The 21298-nt window shown below is 38.5% G+C and overlaps 1 protein-coding gene across 1 annotated transcript in view; it reads right to left on the bottom strand.

Annotated features, from left to right (window-relative positions):
• Positions 1–16202, bottom strand: part of plxnb2a.1 (plexin b2a, tandem duplicate 1) — a 127458-nt gene extending 111256 nt beyond the window's left edge. Inside the window, exon 1 of the mRNA XM_067428598.1 lies at positions 15825–16202. The gene's annotated coding sequence lies outside the window, so the exon portion shown is untranslated. The remainder of the gene's footprint in view (positions 1–15824) is intronic.
• Positions 16203–21298: the final 5096 nt, after the last annotated feature.

Here is a 21298-nt window from a genome sequence, read left to right as displayed (position 1 = left end):
ATATTTAAACGAACTAACGCGAACGCAGATAGAATTTCAATATAATAGGACACCTGATAGTCTGAAAAAATAATACCTAATTTGGAAAGAAATAATACCTCTGAGGCCAAATTTAACACTTTTAATGGCCTTAAATTTGACAATTTTGATTTATCACTTTTTAATACTTTTTAAAACCCCGCGGACACCCTGTACTTATGTCACAATGTGAGAACATGAGAAGCAGAGATGGAAAGGCAGCATCATCTTTCACCACCCACAATGCACCGCACACCAGCTTAAAATAAAACCAAATAATAGAGGTAAGTAGAACGTGTTCCCGGATCAACATCTTTGCTAGTCCAGGAACAAAATTCCTATTAAACAATAAGTTTAATCAGTTTAACAATAAGATTTTTTCTTAACTTCATCATATTGCGAATGATTCAACGGTACAAATTGATTTACAAAAAATCGTCCCTCAAAACTTTTTTGTAATCTAGTAAATTCTTCAAAAATACACAAAAAATGCAATTTATACTGGCTTGAAAAACCACTTCTATGCTAAGCCTTTTTTTTCTGTTGAAGCCTTGTTAAAATAATAATACTTATCGTATTATCAATAAAGGAAGTGTATGTAAGATTGTGGCCAAAACTGGTACTGCAATCACTTTCCCCCTCCCCTGACTCGAGGTTGCCAGATTGGCTGCAGGATCCCGCAGGAACGTTTGTAGCTGCAGCATAGACCGTAAAAAAAAAAGGACGACTCGACATCATCCGTTTCCGCTTGCCCGAGTTGAAACTACTGTTGTCAGTGATATAAGTATTTGGATATTTACATGATTTCTTAATGTCTAGTGACATATCAGGGCCATTTTATGATTCATTGAAATACATTTTTTCCATACAGTTCCTTTAAGTAGTTTGGCAAAACTCTTTAATCTATTTATTTTTAGAAAAATATAGATATTTATCAAAATATAACCACCTCTCCTTCAACCACCTGTAGAGACCGCTTCCGTTTCTGCACAACTCCCAAGCTCTGCTTTAACATCCAACAACATTGAGAAAACCAGCTAATGGAAAAATGCATTAAGAATATCCAAGCATGTGTGTTATGGCTGATTGTCCCTTACAGGGTTTGCCATATCACAAGCCTGCACTATTACCACCTACAACTCAAATATTAATGAGAGTATGCCCTGCTCTCGTTCTCCCAATCCCCTTCTATTTGTTCCACACGCACACATATATATACACGCATCATGGCTCAAGGACACCACAGAAGAACCTTGTTAAGCCAGGGCGGAGCAGGTAAGATTGGATTCAGACTCATACCAAACACACTGAATTACATTATTGATCACAAGACAGAAAGGTTATGAAAGAGCCATGGGGGCTACGCCAGTATCCAATCTTTGAAGCAAGAGTATCTGTGAGTCCCAAGAGTGCACGGGGTGCTCTGTGGGACAATTCATAACACACACACACACAGTGTGGTTCTATAATTGATTAAAACTGGCTCAGAGGGCAACTGGTGTGCCGACCCTCATGCATAATTCCCAATCTGTGCCCAAGTTGCACTGAAACAGTCCTTATGATAATCTCCCATCAGTCATTAGAGAGAGAGAGAGAGAGAGAGAGAGAGAGAGAGAGAGAGAGAGAGAGAGAGAGAGAGAGAGAGAGAGAGAGAGAGAGAGAGAGAGAGAGACGAGTGTGACCGGCGCATTTGTTACACCGGTAGGCTAACTAGGCCACGCTACAAACGAAGAGAAGGGATCGCGGACGCACTCACATGCACTTCATGTTGACAGAAGCCGGCTGGAGCTCTTATCTCTGTGGAATGCACAGCGGCCACTGCTTGATAAGAGCCGATGTTCCAGAGGTCGTTCAAACGCTTAGGCAATGGCCAGGCGGAAAAGAGGAATAGGGCTGCAAAGCAAACCGGCTCACTATCTCTAGATTTGTTTATGGGTTCAAGCGCGTGCACGGGCGATAGCGTCGTTTCTGGCTTTGCTGTTTGTTGTATCACCCCAAGTAGTTGTCGAGGTTTGTTTGACATCTGAGGGATATCGCTCCTTAAAGGCAGCTCAGGGCATGAGAGATGCTTTAGATCTTCTGGTCCCAATCCCAGGTCACAGAAATGGCGTCATCAAACTATGATGCTATGATGTAAAAAAAAAGAAGGCAAAACCAAGAACACTCGTTTCAAGAGCACGTTTCTCCATAAGGTACTTTCCGTTACTTGGACTATTCAAATGAATTGGACTAATTACATATAATAAACTGAGGAATTTACAGTCAGCCCTGCTCTGTATGGCCCACTAAGTAAGATAGCATGCTGAGAAGAAAGACAGCAGAGAGAGAACAAGAGAGGGGGTTGGAAAACATGGGACATTCCAGCTAGTGAACACTTTAAAAGACAGAAAAACTTGTGTGACGATGTGAATGCAATGTTAATAGAGACCACAGGTCCTGTTTACAAGTTTAACATACGTTCTTGTGTTACTGTGAAGGCAACCAATCTCAGTCTTTATAAAGCATTCTTCAAATGTGTTATTGAACCAGATTGGGAATAGCAGGCTATAAACAAGTCTAACAACTTAGAAATCATAACAATTAATGTGAAAATGCCACCTTTATTATAAAAGTGATTGGCTCTTTTAACTGTTTACTCAAATGCAAATGTCTGAAAATCTACCTTTTAACATAACTTAAGCTTTAAAAAAAACACAAAATGGTTTAATTAAAGGGGGGGGGGGGTGAAACACTCAGTTTCAGTCATCTCATGTCAATCTTGAGTACCTATAGAGTAGTATTGCATCCTTCATATCTCCGAAAAGTCTTTAGTTTTATTATATTTATAAAAGAAATATAGGCTGTACCGAGTCTTTCCAGAAAAAAACGAGCGCCTGGAGGCGTATCGTGTGGGCGGAGCTAAAGAATGACAAGAGCACACAGAGAGGTGACGTCCTCAAGCGTGGAGAAGAAAACGCTACCCTAAATAAACCATGGCTATCAATCAGATTCAACTAATACAGATATGATCTGTATTATGTGACTAAACCTTAGCAGTAGCAAGCAAAACGGTTTTGCACGTCAGACTAGAGTAACGTTATACATAGAACAACAATGGAGTAACCGTTAGCGCATTTGAATGACGAAGCACGCTTCGTGAGAACGCTAGGTTTATTTTTGGGTGGTTTTACAATAAACAAACTGACACCTATATTGGTCAGCTAAACAAATGTATTTAAACACACTATAGATCGCATGCTCCATTGATAAATTAACTAACGTTATACACGATCGTGTTGTTTACTGATGTTTACTTACGCGACGATAGCCAACAACAGACATTTGAAGAAGTTTTACTCACCGCCTGCTTCCAAAGCAGGACCGTGAACCTTTATCGTTGGGACCGCTCCGTCAAAAACACACTTCTTTGGTAACTGTTGTTTTCCTGATGTCCTGTGACAGCAGTGACCGTGGAGATCCACTTTTGCGACACGACCGAAGCGTATTAAGTGACGCTTCCCGTAATTTCTGCGTTCAAATCGGTTCAAATGCAGCGCTGCCTTCCCAGAATGCTGTGCTGAAGCATTGAAGTCGCTTGATGTCACCCATAGGAATAAAGTGGAGTGCGGCGCGACAGACGTGTTGCACGGACGAGTGGATCTTCTGCACCTGAGAGCAGTGTTTATGGGTGCCGGGCATCTAGTCACGCGCGTGCACCCTTCTGGGAGAAGAGCCCCACGGCCCATACAGGGACATTCCGCTCTATCGACGTCAAGCGGACCCATACTCAAAAAAAACTCTCCGAAACTTGTGAGAAACCGGAAGGAGTATTTTTGACTCAGAAATACTCCATCAAACGTCCAAAATGTTTAGGATGGGAATCCAAGTCTTTAACAATGTAAAAAGCTCAGTATGCATGAAACAGCATTTCACCCCCCCTTTAACTTGCTGCTGATTTTTTACCTGAACAAAGTGACATGAGGTACATACTGTGCAATGGAGAAAACACTGATAAAGAAAGAATGGGGAAAGAGGGGAAACTATGGAGATTTTTTTAAGCTTTTTACATTATCTACTGAGGTCAAGCTTTGTATGTAAAAACAGAACTTTACACTTTACAGGCCACAGCGTAGCCGGCTTCTGCTGAATGAGTCAGTCAAACAGAATCTCATCTTTTGGGTGTGCGTGCGTGTGTGTGTGCGTGTGTGTGTGTAGGAAGAGATGAGGTCAGGCCTCCGAGAGCAGTAGTGACATTTGTTTCTGTTTAACAGCTAGAGACTGATGCAGTGGGCCACTTTGATGAACGCTGGGACACTCTCATGGAATTCTGGGAAAGCTGTGGTCAGCGCTGGAACTAAGCAAAGAGAAAGAGAATGACAGAGAGCAGAAGAGAGGGAGAGGGAGAGGGAGAGGGAGAGGGAGAGGGAGAGAAGGAAATAGAAAGGCATCCAGCCAACATCAGGCGGGCAGCAAGCCAGCGCACAGGAAATTAAGCTCATGAGCTGAAACAGAGACTCCGACACACACAAACATACACAGAACACATTTAGGCAACAAAATTATGCAGTTTATATATGAGCATCTATACGTGAAATTGGTTAAATCTCCATTTCACACATGTACTCATATTTCTCTCTCATACACATCTATGTGGACACGCTCATTATCTGTTCACTATATCTCTGAAGCCCATGGAAAAAAAACTCTGTGTGTTGTGTGTGTGTGTGTGTGTGTGTGTGTGTGTGTGTGTGTGTGTGTGTGTGTGTGTGTGTGTGTGTGTGTGTGTGTGTTGTGTTTGTGTTTGTGTTTGTGTGTGTGTGTGTGTGTGTGTGTGTAATGAATTTTCCCACCCAGCTCTACTTGGAAATGCCACAGTAGATTCAGACCTCAAACATAAAGGCATCACTAGTAATAGTACTCATACTTAGGGTTAGGGATCTGAACAAACCTCAAACCACAAGTATTATATTTAAGAACGTAACTCGGTCTGTATTATTTGTGCTACGGACATGAATTGTACATTTATACAATATAAAATGACATGGCTTGTTGAGAAGGTGCGCTACTACTTGTTTAACTAACCATATCTAAAGACATTGATATGTTTAGGTAGTACATTTTTCTAAAAATGTCACTTTTGTTGAGCACAGAAACACTTGAAATTTGATGCAAGCTATCAGTTTGAAACTCAATTAATAGCTTTTTTGGAACATGTCTTGCTCTGAATGGTCAGATCAGATTATTAAGTTGTAGGTAACATCAAACAAAAAGAAGAGGAGTTGCTGTATATTTAGAGCAACTATGACAACTAATGAAAATGCAACAGATATTAATTACACAAACAATGAAAAGATTTCCTCATGACTTGCAAAATGACCGGGCATTCAGTCAATCGAAAGATTAGATTTGAAAAGCAAACCGGATTTGTGTGGAGTGATAACAGAGCCATCAAGACTTGGCCAGAAACCACTCAACTATATTATATTATATTTATTATATTATAATTATATTATATTATATTATATACATATGACACAATGTAACAATATAAAATAATAGCACACACATATAAACATACATATACTTTATTTATTTTATATATTTTTACTTTGTGTCATGCATTATCATCTCTGACCTGTGCATAACCGTTCTGCTTGTGCTGCATTGAGATGTCAAAATGAACAGTGAAGCACATACTTATCACACACTCTCAGAAGTCCATAACTGTGCTAGGTCACTCTACAGGAAGAACGAGATGATTTACTGACCATTAAATGAAACTGGAGGCAATAAAGGTCAATCAGTTAACAAGTCATTCTCTTCCCAAGTTAGTAGCACTCCATCTCTTCTCTCTCTGTTCCGATCTCCCTTTAGAAATCAAAAGGGTTTATAGATAATCAATGAAGCTTTAAAGTAGGGATGAGGAAAACAACATGTTTTCAATATTGGCTAGTCGACAGCTTTTGCAATGACTAGTTGGTCTTAAAAGAAGCCATGCTTATCATTAAAGGATTACAAGACCCCAATCAGGCAAATGACAGTGATATGACTCACTGCTAATGATTACTAGTGTATTACTATGTCAGTTCCTTTCCTAAATTTCCAAAACTTCCAAAGTGAGGCATTCCAGTCAGGAATCCAAGTGGGAGTTTCCCTTCTGTCAGCATACAGTGATCATCTGCAACCATGAAAACCAGGCCTGCTGTGTCTCCACCTCCTTAATACCTCACAATCTGACAGTTGATGTTTAAATGACCTTCGTCTCCAGCTGTTATTCATGTGCCTTCCTTCCCCCACATTCCCAAGGATAAACACGTATAAACACGCATTTAAACAAACACTAATCTCATCATTCCATGCCTGCAACATGCTTGTGGTTATTAGCGTCTCTCTTAGTCAACAGGACAAAAGATTGCAAACTTATGAAATCTTTTAAATACACACACATACATATCATCATGCTTTAAGCCCCAAAAGCAGCCCGTCTCCGTAATTAATATTACTGATCCCAGGAAAAAAGGGAAGAGGAAATATCCTACAGCTCAAGGCTACTGGCACAGCGCAGCAGGACAAAATATTAGCAGTATTTTAAAGATGATAATTAAAATTAAAGCTCAGTGTGAGGAAATTGGACTGTTTGAGGATTAACAGCACCACCACTGATGCCCATGGAGGAATTAAATCCCGCTGTGTCAATGTTATCGAGGAGCAATTCACCGCTACATATCACAGACACAAAAGGCCAACTAGCAAGTCTTTTAAGCAGCTTATATATAAATGTGGCAAAATACACTTAAAAGTTACAATACAGCAATAATGACAATAATTCATATGTGAATGAATATTTGAACAAGGTCATGGGGTCGCTTGTGTAAGAAACAGTAACGTTTTGGTAACTACACTCATTTCAGAAAAAGGATATAGACAGACAGGAAGATAGACAGGTAGATAGCTACAAGGCTTGCAGTTGTCAAATTAAACTGTACAATATCAACTCTGTAACATTTCACAATGTTAAAAATGACTTAATAAAACCTAAAAAGCCACCCTTTTATACAAAGACCACATGAATCAGCAATATGGGCCTCGTTTTTGGCCAGGACCGAAGACCATGGGACGGTTCCAAGTGTTTTTGTGTATTCAAGATTTAGCCCTACATGACTCAATAGGATATGTTTATATAAACCGTGCGTGCCATTTTTGCACGGCTGCGGCTCCTGTTAAGTTCCTGTACGGTTCATCAAGTCGCACCGTTACGCAAGTGCATTCATCATCCAAATTAGATGGAGCTAAATGCAGAAAAACAGCGTCTGCTTTGAAGTTCTGCAAATGAGAAGCACTTGACTGACATTAGGGCAGAGATGAATAGATGTTGCCACCTCTCTCCTTCTCTCAGTCTCCTGGCAAGCAGCGAGTGGAGTATGTCCTTGTTGTGTTTTTTTCAGGACCCTGAATAAAAAGCAAGCTGGAAGGGAGAACTCAGTTGGAGGGTCTTCATTACAGCAATAGTTTCAATCTTGGAAGCCTCCTAAAACAGTCAGAGAACAGAGCGAGTCTGTATGGACAAGCACCTTGTTCAATAACTGCTCAGTCAATGGACTTTTGTTAGGATTGTGAAACGTTGTAAAACCTGGGTCAAAGTCCTCATGTTTCTGGTTGAAAGAGATTTAGCGTTCATGGAAGCGTAACCTGACCCCGAAGAGCTTGCAGACTGAATTCAAAAGTAAAAGACGCTGGTCATTTTACTCCCGGACAAAACAATAAACCCTAATGCCGATCGTGATTACATTAAACACGTCCTTTTGAGGAAAGATCATCATGTCGTGATGTTAAATACACTTTCTAGCATAATAAAGGTGGTGAATAGATGAATGAATGAAGCAATCAATCATTCTAATGGCCACTTCAGTTCATTATGAGCTTTTGTCAGACGTTACCTACGGAGAAAGAGACAGCCAGACAGGGTGACAGGTTGCGGGTTTGCGGGAGGCTCCATATGTGTTGTGAGGCACAGCAGGAAATTGGGGGATGTGGCATCATGTGTGTGTCCCCATGAGACTTAGCTGTCAATCCGATGCAAAAGAAGTAGTGTGATCTCACCTCACACACTCTTTGACACCTGCTGACACGACCCATGTGTTTGGCCACACACACACACTTTTCCCAGCCTGACAGAAAATGTACACACCTGCCAAAACATCCCACAAGGGCAGCTAATGGATCTGTGGTTGGTGACAGGTTCCTAAACAAACCATTTAAAAGCTGAGAGGCCTTCTCGCGTGAACCCTGAAATGCGCCAGAGATATTATTGCGACAATTCGCTCAGTACCTCTCCGCATGACACTGATAACGAGTTCCTAATTAATATGATCCGCTAAATTTAGAGACCGTCCCCACCCTCACACGCACTAAAGTCACACCCATTGACATGGCACGTGCGGTCAAAAAACACAGAGCTGACACATGCCTATTTATTGAGTCATGGTACAGAGGATGGAGGGCTGACATACAGATCCAGTTTGTCAGAAACTAGCACAAGCAAAACAGAAGTGTTGATGACACTGACCTTTACACAAAGTCCAAATACCATGAGTTTCTATTCTAAAAATTCACTTTAAGATGAAGCTAAATGAGGAAATGTCCTGATTTACGTAAATCAACTGAAGTTCATTTAAGACATCAGCTGTACTGATCTTGAATCACCATTTACTTCATTTGTAGACCGCCACTGTGCATTGATTTATCTGCAGGACAGTGTATCAGCCAATGCCAATTAAAAGATTCTGCTATTTTTAAGCCAAATGAACCAACAGCCTTGTCAATAAAGAGAATTAACTGAGTAAATGTATGTTAGGAAGGCCCCACAATTAAAAATTGAATCGATATCAAACAGCAAAACATTTTCGATAACCAATAAAATAATGCAAATAATCAATATTGCGCCTACATTTCGAGTCACTATTGCCATTGTATTAGCATCAGCATTATATCAGCTACTCTACTCTCTAAGTTGTTGAAAAACCCATATTGATTGAATACTGACTCTGAACTCTTATATCGTGTAACTTTTTCAAAAAAGCAGGTCTATGCCTTCACAGTAGGGAAGGGCACCCATGAGGTTACACAAACACAAATCAATGACTGTTGAAGTATGTGACTGAATATAAACAATGTTTAAGCATAGACACAAAAACCAATGATCCAACAAAAAGATCTCTCATAACAAACATTAATGCACAGTCCAGGCCAACAGTTTAAACTAAAGTCTGAAATAAACCCAAGCCGTCTCCTGATAAAGAAGGGTGAAGTGAGCACTGAGCAAACGAATCTGCCTGCTCCAAACCCAGAAGACGTGCGCTCTAGGACATCATAAACATGCCCTGGCATGTCTCCATCTAACACTTCCTCCCCACCTCATTCCCAATAATTAAATATGATGCCCGAAAGCCACATTCTGTATTAAATAACGTTGATTGGAGAGGGGAAACGAGGTTGTATCAGACATTGTGACAAAGTGGCGGCTTCTCGATAAGACATCGGCCTTTGTGCAGCGTTTTCATTATTCTCGGCACAATCTACCAGTGCAGATCCATTAGCGTGACATAGGCCTAAATTAGAGCCCATAGAAAACCATTAGCGTCACAAAATATGAGGACTCAGAACTGAAGCGCTTTTCTCAGATTGACAAGATGTTTTCTGCGATTGCAAAATCTGACAGAGAGAAGAGCAACCTGCGGAGGGATGTTCTAGAACATATGGGTCTACAAAGGTTAGCTGACCTTAAAGGGATATTTCTCCAAACTTTTATTTTAAAGGTCCCATGGCGTGTTTTTTTTAAATAATGTTTCCTGAGGTTTACTTATATTGTTAGTATGGTTTTTACATCATTTTTTTTTTTTTTATAATTTTGAAATAAAAGCCATTTTTTCTATAGCCTGGGAAAATCCAGACAACTTCCAACAAATTTAGATTTGCTCTGCAAGTAGTCTGGCAAAGAGCACATTCAAACCCATTTCTAATCCGTCGAAATCGCAGCACCAATCAGAAACGTTGGGTCGGGCTTTACAGGATGACGACAGCGCAGCGACGGTGAAGCAGGATGCCACCACGGAACATCACTCATTCGAAACAGCTATAGCGTCTGTTTTAAGTGATTTAAACTTTTCTTCTTTTAAAAAAAAAAAAAACCTGAGCAGAGAACAACACTTGGCTACCAGATGTGGATTACACCGGTTACTTTGATGAGGAGGATGGGGAGTGTGATCATGTGCTAACACCAACAGAGCAGCTCTGGATCTGGCATTTCTGTGATTATTTCCTCACACTAGATATGGTAATCGTGACGACGGAATTTGAATAACGTTTGTGAGACAATTTTCCAAAGACTCCTCAATATTATTTTATTTTCAAAATATTGCAAATCGTGTTCTAATCGCAATACAAATGCCTTACAACGGGGTCAAATGCGATCAGAGCTTGATGTTTTCTTTTCGACTGTCAACACGAGATGTCTCAGTCGGTCTGAAATTCTATTTGGCTTTCCAAATTTTGCAAAAATGTTGAAGGAGTGGCGGTGGACACCAGCTATTATCATATTTCTTTTACAACAACGGCAAGTCGTCAGAAGCCATTGCAACATCTTCCTCAAAATCAAAAACAGAATTGCTGTCTCAGATGTTTCTCCATCGCTCTGCATACGTCATCGTCCGTTGGTGACGTCCCCTAGGAAATGATTTGTCTATGAAACTTTGCCAGATCATAACTCAGTTACTACTGAGAATGATCTGGTTTTAACCAGGCTACTGTTTCTGTGAAACTTTAGTGAAAACACCCACTGTTGTGAAGTACCAGTACCAGTTTTGGCCACAATCTTACATACACTTCCTTTAAGGAAAGCTCTGTGTCAGTGTGTCTATGTATGTCTTTTATTAATATGACAAAAAAAACTAAAGACTCTTCGGAGATATGGAGGATGCAATACTACTCTATAGGTACTATAGATTGGCAGAAACGTTTGGCAGATTGTGTGTTATGTACCATTTCAGTATTATGTTGTTATATGTTGGAATAATATGTATGTATATGGGCCAAAATCACATGTCCATGAGAACGATAATAAAGATTCAATTAAACTGTAATTATTAATTCGCCCAGCCCATGTGGTTCTATACATTCTTTTTATTCTGTGCAATACAAAAGCTGCATATTTAAAAATATTCTTGCCTAAACAACCTGGAGGCACCATAAAAGTATAAAGAAAAATGGTTACCAGTCTTCTAAAGCCTTGACATCGGCCTTAATGAGAGTTTACAAGATTTCATGAATGAATCGCTCTTTTGATACAACTGATTCCTTTCTCAAGTTCAACTCAATAACCTAATGATCCCGTCACATTGCCATTAAGATTATATGTTGGGGGGAAAAGACTATTAAAGGGAAAGTAAACTCCAAAAAGAAGATTAAAGCACCATAAAAGCAGTTCATATGATTTGTGCAATATATTCCAAGTCTAAGCTATACAATACCTTGACATCAACCTTAAAGAGAGTTTATGAATAAATTATCAAATTATTTTCAATGTATCGGCCCAATTCATAAACCAATGTGACTTATTGAATCAGACTGAACCATTTCTTAACATCAACACGCCGACTAAAAATCTCAATAAAAGTATGGCTTCAGAAGATTTCAAAAGCAAAAATAAAGAAGAAATAAAAGCAAAGATCAACAGTTACATTTTTCTAACGTTCCATAGGAGAAAATCATACATTTTAAAAACAACATGAGGGTGAATAAAATGACAATGTTCATTTTTGGGTGAACAGTCAATGTTCTGAGATCTGTTTCAGCATAATGTCTAAGCATATTATTTTCTATTATGCAAAATTCATGTGTACACACAACACAAAGAGAAAGTTAATCATTGGAGTTGCATAAGCAACCTGTACACACTGTCAGCTGAAAGCACTGCCTATTTTTAATGCCAATTATTCAGCACAATCACTCTCATAACAATCAACACTCTAATATCACAGACCTTTTGAGACGCAAGCCAGTGACTCAAAACAGGAAGATGAGGGTTTCACATGATTATCATGATTCTTTAATCAAGGCTCACAGGAGCCACGTCCATGTTTTATGGCTGACATGAACAAATACAAACACACAAAGTCCTCAGGAAATGCATGAATGAGGCCACTGTGTACTGCGTGCTTGTTCCTCAATAAGAAACACAAATAAACACAGCCATTGCTCATAAGAGAAGAATGGAGCAAGAAAGAGGAGTAAAAAGAGCGCACTCTCTCGCTCCACGCTCTCTGTTTTTGACCATTGATCTTTGACCTTGAGGGGGGCGAATGACTTCCTGCTCTGAATCACTCAAGCTACAGGATCATTCTCATGCGGAAGAATGCTAAGAAAGTTTTACGCCCATTTATGTACAGTATACTTAATTAACACCTAGTTCAAATAATAATTAGGGCTCCAAGTTTCTAAATATTTCCACATAGTATTTAAAGGGGACGTTTGAAGTGAAAATTCTGTTATCATTTACTCCCCTTTATGTTGTTCCAAAACTTTGTTCATCTTTAGAACACAAATGAAGATATTCTTAATGAAATCTGAAAGATTTCTGTCCCTCCATCCACTTATTATGCATGGAATAGTTTCCAGGTCCAAGCTTCAAACCGTTTCAAGTAAGAATACCATCTCAACGGTCAGCAATGAGCACTATTTATGCATATTGCACATTTAAAGGCACAATATGTAAGATACCACCAAAGCAATGTTATATATTTTGTTGACTTGCGTACTTAAATTATGCCAAATGTTTCCAAGAATGCTTAAATCCAGAGATATAAGCTGTGTCCATGCGTCGCCTATCAATTACATCATACCCGCGTTACATTCGATTTACGGTAGAAACCATGAAAACACAACTTTAATTAGTTGTCAATTTAATCAATTGTGTTTTATTAGACAGATGAGCAATGTTTAAATACATTCATCAGCAGAAAATGATTCATTGTTATATAGGCTAGCTCAACAAAGTTAGTCTTAGGCCGTGTGTCCACCAAAGCGTTTTTTCACGCTGCTGGCTGGCGTTTTCAATTGTTTTCAATGAGCGCGCCGCGTTTTTCTAGAACGCCTGGAGCGCAACGAGGCACTGAGCGAGTATTTCACGCTCAAGCGCTGAGCGCTCAGCGTTTTTTACTGGTCACCGAGAGTTGAAGAATGTTCAACTTTGAGTAAAACGCAGCGCTCATCACTGTCACTCTTCACTCAGCCGTCCAATCACAGTGGAGGAGGGGCGGGACTAATACTACACAGACCAACTGCCACATTCTGCGTGTCGTCATCAGATGAAAACATGCAATAATAACGTAACAAAATGATTTAAAACAAAAGCCAGAGCAAATACTTTACATTGGATCTGCAGTTTTATATAGAATCAATACAGAAACAAACTACCTGTGAAATTAGTAAGACTTCCGCGGATTTTCCGTATCATAACAAGCAAAGAGTCTCAACTGAAGAACAAAAAACCCTGCCTCCCAAAACGCTCTCAAGTGATCACAGCGAGGCATTTTCAGCAGAGCGCCTAGCGTTTTCTGCTGGCTAAAAACGCTTTGGTGGACACACGGCCTTAGTGCTCAAATCTTGTTTTCTTGATTTACCACGAGTACCATGTTTTGCCATGACTAATATTAAGATAGCGCTTAGTGCAGTGAGCAACAAGTGTCTCACGGTAGCCACCGAGCGTAAATTTCAACACGCTCAAATAATGTATGCAGTATAATAAAACAGCGCAGCATTAGCCCACACATGGCCTGAAAAGGCGGAAGTGGTCATTCATGGCACAAATCAAGCTTTGCCTTTGTTTTGAATAAGCGACCTCCAGCGGTGAAAAATTACATATTGTGCCTTTAAGCTAAGCTCTTATAAACTCGCAGTGCACACTACAGACTCTGGGCTCACAGGCACCCTTATTTTAACGATTTATAAAAGATGAACCACTGTCTGGCCATCTGGGATTTCAGTATGAAGCTATGATTTTTCAGTAGCTTCACAGCACATGAGAGTGTATATTAACACAGTTTGTTGTTTGCTTTTGGCATATGAAACAGTCAGACGTCAGACTTTACGAGCACATTGAAAGTCTATTCACACGTCAGAACATTCATAAAGAGATCGTAAAAGAAATCCATATGAATCGAGCGGTTTAATCCAAGTCTCCTGAGAGCTTTGGGTGAATAGACTATCAAGCTCTCGGATTTCATTAAAAATATCTTCATTTATAATTTAAGGATGAACAAAAGTCATTTTAATTGTTAATGACACCCCTTAGTGGAGCCAATATTCTACTAATTACAGTCATCAAATTCATGCAAACCCACTGAAATGATTTAAATCAAAATTTTACATTTTTTTAATTAGAAGAGGTAGTTGGGATTGTGGTTAAGATGGGGTTTTATGAATAAGGATTAAGCACACAGAATGGATGGAAATATTTCCAAGAAACTATTATTATTGCATATTATGCCATTGGTTGCCAAAGTCAATCTGGAATAACCACCCAGGTGAGCTTTCCAAGTTGCCGCCTACTTGTACACTGCCACTACACTTGGACTTGAACTTTACCATATCCCTTTAACTTGTATACAAACATTCAAAGTCATCAGTTGTGTAACATTCGCAGCAATGAACTTCACTGCAATAAAAACAGCAACGCAGCCATCCAATTACAGAGCAGAGGGAAATTTGATTACCTCATTACACTTGATTTTATCACAACAGCTTGTATAATATGAGAGCTGGGTGTAATTGGGAGAATAAACAAGCCAGAAGAAAATGAAATGAAGGTAAGTGAAACTCGTCAAATGATGACGACAGGAACAGAGATAGCAGTGCTTTCTTCGAGCTGTATGTGACAAATGGTTCACGGCCAGTCAAACACAACATAGTAGTACTAAATATCCCATCATTAAAAACTTGTTTCACATCACTAAAGAGCATATTGTGTGTGATTGTGTCAGTCACATAAGAAAGCATATGTCAAGCATCAACACAATTTTACAGGAACAAACATCCTTACAAAAAGCAAACAGGAGTAAAGGAGAGCCGTTTTATTTATCTAACTTGGGCTATCAGCAACATGCAAACATGTGAAAACCCGAAATTCTTGTTTCTTTACGACCTCAAATGTTTGAATTCAAAAACGTAATAGAAGCCATGCTAAAGTATTATGTATATCATGTTTTGACATGTAGCTAAACATAGTAGTTTTTATTTTTGTGGATATAGTGTTTTAGACTAGCTACTCATCTTAACTTACTCAGTAGCCTACAATGGTATTCTTGGAAGTATACCCAAGAATACATGTAAAGACCATGGTAAAAATATCACCATAGTAGACAACTTTTTTTGTAAGGACCGTATGCTAATCGATGTCGCACATCTTTCCACATTATCGCGACCACAGCGCGTGATTTATCGCTCATTTACATATTTAAACAATCAACGTAAAACTGAAACAATACGTTACAAAGTTGCATGCCAATGAGACGTTCGAGTTGTACTAAGTGTTACAAAGCTTCGAAAGCGGTAACTGTGAATCCTCTCAAATCACATCTAGCCTACTGCTTTATTCTGATTTCATTTAAGGTTACAAGAATTTCCCAAACGTAGCGACAACAGTTAAAGTCTGATGTAACGCGCAAAACTCGAAGGAAATAAAGATAAAAGACGTTGTTTTAAACGTTTACAAACATGCGCGACTGAAAAATGTAAACCCCACAGTTGAAACAAACAGAAAGTTAAACACTCACCTTTCTGGAGAAACAGCTCGCGATGGCAGATCAAGCTTTCTGTTCGTAAACTGCCAGAGACCGATCGCGAAGAAAGATTTACATTATTCGTCTCCCAAATAGATCACTGCAGCTAGTAGAAAAAGCGGTATTCCTTGCTTTTTGCCGGAGAGGCAGTACACTTTGTTAGGGAAATCCGAAGAACTATGTGGCGATGTTGGGAATCCAGCGTCGAAAACAATTCCCGGCTTTTCCACGCCCTCGTAGGCAGAGCTTCAGACAAGCCGCCAGGTGCTCGTGAAGTCTGAATGTTCACTGATACCTGTGTGAGTTTTGAAGGAAAATCGCTGGAGCAAAAGTCCCCACAGCTGATAGATGAGGACACAGGACTCATCTGGACCTGCCCGACTGACCAGAGGGAGCGCTCGCTCGCTCGCTCGCTCTCTCTCTCTCTCTCTCTCTCTCTCTCTCTCTCTCTCTCTCACTATTGGTCTATCTATATCTGTCTTTATCTATTTAAATTCCATTTTAAGTTTCAATGGCATCATTTTGCATGTAATACTGTCAACGTTTTACAATGACATAATAAAAAAAAAAGATAAATTCAAATAAATTATAGGCATATAGCCTACAACAGGTCACATAATAATAAAATAATGATAAATAAAATACTGTTACAGTTTCAGTAAAGTTAAGAAATTGGTTGTACTATGCACTCTGAAAAAATGATTCATGCATACAAAATTATACCTTTAGGGGTACAACAGCTTCTTGCTGGGGTGGCACCCTTAAATGAACATCTTTGTACAAATATCTTCTTTTGTGTTCAGCACACTGTGAAACTTTTTTGTTGGTTTAACTTAAAAAAGTAAGTAACCTGGTTGCCTTAAAAATTTGAGTTTATTGAAATAAAAAATTTGAGTTGATACAATGAAGGAAATTTGCTTAATAAATAGAAACTCAAAATTATTGTATCTGAACCACATAAAAAATTTGATAAATCATGAAAATAGCACTATCTGGCATGTTTCACGGCGTCATCACAAATAAAACACACACAATTACCCAATATGCTAACAAAATCTTTTAATAATATTTTAATAACGGTTGTCGAATCTCAAAAAATGTTCATTGTATTAACTCAAAATTTTAATTTCAATGAACTCAAAATTTTAAGGCAACCAGGTAACTTTTTTTCTTTCTTTTTTTTTGGAAATTAAGTTTTTTTATTGGTTTCCTTATATATATATATATATATATATATATATATATATATATATATATATATATATATATATATATATATATATATATATATATATATATATATATATATATATACATATCAGTACAAGGTTAAACAAATAAATACATTGTGTACAAAACAACACGGATAAAAGTAATTTTAATAAGTAACTTTTTTTCTAAATAATGTTTTACAGTGAAGAACAAAGAAACTCATACAGGTTTCGAACAACATGAGGGTGAGTAAATGATGACAGAATTTTTATTTTTGGGTGAACTGTCCCTTTAAGCATATCTCATTAGGACTAATACATATATATATATATATATATATATATATATATATATATATATATATATATATATATATATATATATATATATATATAATGTGTCTAACATAAAATATTTAAATAGTGCCATTTATTCAACTTATTTAAGTTTGATCAACTCAATTTAGTTATTTCTAGGAAAGAGTATAGCATGGTTGTTCCTTTACTCCAAGTGATTGTCTCTTATAATACTTTAATAACTGAGGCTTTACTGTGATCACTGAGTCTGTATTTGGTAAGGATCCATCTTCTTTTTATCTCTGATGGTGATGAGACATTCTTCCAGATGTCTGTTTGAAGTCTCTCTTCCTTTAGCAGATCGTAGATCCATTGTGCCTTGTTTCAGTCTACAAAAGTGTTTGAAAAAAAAGCATTTTCTGAGTGGAGAATCAGAAATAGTTCTTTGCTGTAACCTTGCTTCAAACACCCTTGAGGTCCCCTAAGGGCCCCCCTGTGAAGCCTGAGCTGGAATGAAAGAATGATCCTTTCCTCTCCCACCTACAGTACATCTGAGATTTGTGGTAATCTGGCTCATGTAGAGACTGAGATTAAGGCCAAACCAATTGTTAATCATAATCAGAGGACAGATATTAAAGATGGACGCAGATAATTGTGTTGCGACAACAATATTTAAGCCCACCTCTTTCATTAGTCCAATGTTTTTGGTGCTGTTTTGAAGATTAATATTCAGTTGATAGGAGTAGGAGAATTGAGAATAATATAGTTTAGAATAAATAAACAAAAACAAACAGGGGTAAATAATCTTAATAAAATAGTCAAGTACAATAAAATTTCAAATAAATAACATTCATATTTTAATTAAAAGTTTCATTACAAAGTGTTTAATTTAGTCAAAATTATACAAATATCTAAACTAAACTTAAATACATTTCAAATTTTGACACATTTTTATTGACAATTATTTTGCATGCAATATTGCCGAAGCATTACTACACAAAAAAGTGACAAAAAGATAAAATAATAAAAATAATAATAAACTAAATGGTATGTTGTAAATATCAACTGTAAAATAATACACTCTAAAAAATGCTGTGTTGTTTTAACCCAATGTTGGGTCAAATATTGACTTACCCAGCAATTGGGTTGTTTTAACCCAGCGATTGGGTTGTCTTAAGCAAATATTTAACCCAACCGCAGGGTTAAAACAATCCAATCACTGGGTTAAAACAGCCCAATTAGTCCATATTTGACCCAACATTGGGTTAAAACAACCCAGCATTTTTTAGAGTGTAATATTAACAATAACATTTTTAAAAAAGGTTTGCGTAAAATGATCAAATTTCCATCTTATTTCTTGACTATTGAATCTTCTTGATGCTTTAATTTGGTCGGATTGGAGCTATTTAACAGACTGACCTTCATAAACCCACCGAATTCTTCTGTCATCCACAGGTAGCCGAGGTCTTTGAAGTAAGCAACTGTTTTTAAGGCTATGCCTTCAGAGGACACTGGGTAACATGAGCAACATCATTAATGCGGTGTCTCTTTAAAATGTTGTTTTGGAACCCCGTGTGTTATTGCAGCAAAAGTGTGTGTATGTTGTAGTTGGACCTGAGTGTCAAAGCTGAATGATTTGAATAATTCATGACTATGGAAATTAGTCTGTCTGAAGGAAAAGAGTGCGGTCTTTGCCCTGAGGCCTGTAGGGACATAGATGCTTTGCTTTTTTCCCCCATTTATTCTCTCTCTCTCTCTCTCTCTCTCTCTCTCTCTCTCTCTCTCTCTCTCTCTCTCTCTCTCTCTCTCTCTCTCTCTCTCTCCCCCCCCCTCCTAAATGACTTTCTCAAATAATTTAGAGTGTAAAATGAAGCGAAAAGTTGAAGATGATCAAAACACAAGAAATATAACAGGAGCGGCGATGGAAAGAGACAGATAAATCAGAGTAAAATGGAGAATAAAGATAGCTGTCAGGGGGAATGAGATGGCATTGTGCCCGAGCGTGGAACTCACAAAGCTGGCTGTCATCTACAACCATTGTTCTCTTTTCTTTCAAATAGCCCCGTTGCTCAGAATGTCACACCTCTTTTAGTAAATGATAAGAAATAGATAAGTGAATCATCTGACAAATCACAAACAAGACTGAACAGACAGGAGCAGGTCATTTTATACTCCACTGGCCATGTTTTGAGCAGCTCTGTGAATGACAGATATTGATCGTGGCTAGTTTCAATTCAAGTCATTTCAAGATATTTTGACTCTTATATCGACTCTTAATAAGTTGAGTTTGATATCTAGACATTGAAAACAAATAAATAAATCTCATGGGAAAGAATGAAATTGTCTTGGCTCTAAAATATTGCAACCCCCCTGTCTATTATAGCCTATTCGTGTGGCGCCCTCTACTGTTTAAACTTATTATAACCAGCTCAAAGTCAATGAAATCTCAAGGGGACTTTTCTTGAGCTATATAACCCCCTCCAAGAGACTGCCACACCCGTAAAGTACCATTTAACGTCAGTAATATTCTCACCGTGTTCGTGAAACAAGAAACAGACGTTACTTGCATCCGTCCGTGAGCAGTTGAATTTGGCACATCCAGAACGGCGGCAGAGACAGATGAGCAGAAACAGTTACGCTGTCAGTTGGCAGAGAGAGACAATATGCAGAGAGACGGCAAACAGAAGGAGCCTTGAAGAGGGAGGGGGAGATAAACATGAACAAAAGTGAGCGAGAGCGAGAATGGGGTTATTTTTAGACCGTGCGATGATTAGATTTGCTTCCCTGTTGCACCAAGCCAAGTTGGTCGGGCGGCTGTCAATATGAGTTATTGCATATACCTCGCTCTAATCAAAAATGTGTGTGCTTTTGTATGAGTGACGTCGACTGTGTGTATAACGAGTGAGTGTCTGTGCATGTATGATATGGTGTGTGTTTGTAAATTGCACAGGCCTATAGGCTACTCCTGTTACTTAGCCCTGGAGATGTTGGTTTAGCTTGGTGGATCCGGGATTCCCTACAGTGCCAGTTTGGTGCATTGCCACTAATGAGCCATCTGGTGCTCTCACTATCCATCCCACAAGTCCTGGGACCATCACCCAGAATTCTGCACCCCTGTGTTTAGCCAAATGACAAGGCCTCTGTGGGGAACAAGATGAAGGGCAACATGTGACACATAGGCCTAGAAATATAATACACACATTTGCTTCTCAAGTGTTCAATTAGAAGTACCATGTTTTATTAGCGTATTATAATGTAATTTGCATATATTTGAAGATTTTATATAAAAGTGTGATCTAAAATACACATACAAACACACAAAGTTGATGTGTTAGAAACAGGAAAAAATAGCACACGTAAGGATTTGAGTGAGTTTGACAAAGGGGGCCAAATTCTAATGGTGGGTCAGAGCATCTCCAAAACTGCAGCTCATGTGGGGTGTTCCTGGTCTGCAGTGGTCAGTATCTAAAGTGTTCCAAGGAAGGAACAGTGGTGAACCGGCGACAGAGTACAAATGTACAGTTTTGGACAAATGTTGCTTTTATAGGCCTAAATATCTTGTGTTCATGTTTAATATTTGTACTAAAAATAAAGACAACACAATAATCGATGAATCTTTCGGCTGGCAACTTGGCCGTGAAATACCCAGTTCTCATCATCAACCTGATTACAAGTACTTAGAGATGTGAGGACGCTAATGAAGCCACTAATGAAGACTGAGAGCGGCTCTTTGAAGGATGACGCTGTGCCAGAGTGTCCAGTGTGGCTGATCAGATTCCCAGAACATTCCCAATGCAAATGTTCAAAAGATAATTATAATTTGCAGCTCTTTCCAGAGCCAGATCCATTCTTGGCTTTCAAAAACTCTGCTGATTGATTCATTGCTTGGAGTTTTACTTACAAAGACACACACACATAACAAGCTCTTTGTTTGTTTTAATGATTAAAACCTGATTCTAT

This window comes from Pseudorasbora parva, chromosome 20 (genome assembly GCF_024679245.1).
Source record: "Pseudorasbora parva isolate DD20220531a chromosome 20, ASM2467924v1, whole genome shotgun sequence".
Lineage (NCBI taxonomy): Eukaryota > Metazoa > Chordata > Actinopteri > Cypriniformes > Gobionidae > Pseudorasbora > Pseudorasbora parva.
This window is presented reverse-complemented; position numbering and strand designations above follow the sequence as displayed.